This window comes from Ascaphus truei, chromosome 4 (genome assembly GCF_040206685.1).
Source record: "Ascaphus truei isolate aAscTru1 chromosome 4, aAscTru1.hap1, whole genome shotgun sequence".
Classification (NCBI taxonomy): Eukaryota; Metazoa; Chordata; class Amphibia; order Anura; family Ascaphidae; genus Ascaphus; species Ascaphus truei.
Window position 1 is genome coordinate 12,789,968 of NC_134486.1, and position 1,982 is coordinate 12,791,949.

The following is a 1,982-nucleotide window of genomic DNA, read 5'->3' on the forward strand; positions in this document are numbered from 1 at the left end:
AGGACTCACCCAACCCCCAACCCTTTGAGGCTTTGTTTACGGTAACGCTTTGGAAAATCCCTTCTCGAATTTGATTTGCACAGAGCATCACCTCTCTATGCGCCTGTGTGTAATCCTCTTTCGGATGGGAGCTAGTTGATTACTGCTCATGCGCCTGCAACTTCACCCACCACTGTTTGCTTGAGTGCCCCCCCCAAAAAAAACTTTTGAATTATAATTTTTTAACTGTTATTTTTATCCACAAGCCTGGAAAACAATCTTGATATTACGATATTCAATCTGTGCTGTAGCTTTTGACTGCGACCCTGTGCGTTTGACTGCACATGGTTGATTTGTGTGCTTTTTACTGTACATACTGAAATTATAGTACAGTATGTCATTATCTTAGAACTTCATGCAGCTGTACCCTTTAACCCCTTATTTGGGGGTGTAGGGATCAAATTATTATGTTGAACTGCCTTTTGAAATTACTGTACTCTACTCTAAGTAATTTCTTTGAACTGCTGCACAAATAATCCTTCATCCCTCCCCCACGCACACACAAACTCTTATCGACAAACATCTCAACAGAGTCATTAATTTTCTGAATGTAATCCTCTTTGAGATGGGAGTTAGCTGCTTACTGCGCATGACTCACCCAACTCCCCCCCCCCCTCCACAGAGCCATTTATTTTCTGAAGCTAGTCATTGTGTTTTTAATCCGTCCCTAGCCGAGCGTCAATCACCTCACTGTTCCTGCATGTACTGTAATCCTCTTTGAGATGGGAGTTAACGCATGACTCACCCAACCCCCCCAACCCTTTGAGGCTTAGTTTACGGTAACGCTTTGGAAAATCCCTTCTCGAATTTGAAATATAAATCTGATTTGCACAGCATTGTGAGAATTGAGAGTTAAAAAAAACATTAACTGATTCATGTTGTTTTGTCATTCTTTCTTATTCATTGGTGTACTGTAGGTGTGGGGGAGGGAGGGGGGGTGTTGTCAATGATTATGATTAGCAGGAATGTAAATAAATATTTATTTTATTTTATCAGGAACCAAAAATTCAAATATAAAAATAATCATGAAAAATACATAATGCAGTCTTTATTAAGTTCTTCTGGCAGATTGAAATTGGATAAACATTTAGAAAACATTTGTAAAACATGGTAAAACATGAATAATGCACATTTATAAGAATAATATTTAATAATATATAATGTATAATATATATATATATAGTAATATACTTTTTTCCGTCTTTATCTTGTTCCTCATTCTGTGAACAGTACAGTAGTTCATTGAGAGAGGAGAGGTTTTGTGTACATCATTAATGCTGTTTATATAACAGATTTGACTGCACACAACACCCCACCTCCCCCAAGGCCATCTTTTTTTCCTGAAACGACAAGAAAACAAAAAATTAGTGCAGTTATGTGCGTAGTGTATTATGGCATTGTGTGATGTGTAGTACTACTGTAGATGGCTGGTGTTGCTTTCTCTGGAAAGAAAAAAATTGAGCAGTTAGTAGGCATTTAGTACTCACAAACTAGTCTATACTGGAACTACTGGAACTACTGTATACTCTGACTACTGTTAAATACTACAGTATGTAAACAGATGGCTGGTGCTGCTCTCTCTAAAATTGAGCAGTTACTGTACTCTACTGTAGGTGCATACTGTATTATGGCATTATGGCATTGTGAATGCAGTTAGTACTGTCAAACTAGTCTATACTGGAACTACTGTATATATGTGTGAGGAGTCTGGGATCGCGGCACCCGCGCCCTGGCTTCTCCTCACCTTCGTTAACCCCCGCTGCTGCCACCTACCTCCTGCTGCTCTGGGGGTTCCCCGCCGTCCCCGATGGTCTGCCGTTCCTGCTAGCTCTTCCCTCTCCCATGCGGCTGCCATGTGTCCCGGCCGCGCGCGTGAAAAGCGCGCGCCGGGTGAAGATAATTTATTCACTGCACTAGCAGTGAAACCACGCCCCCAGCACACT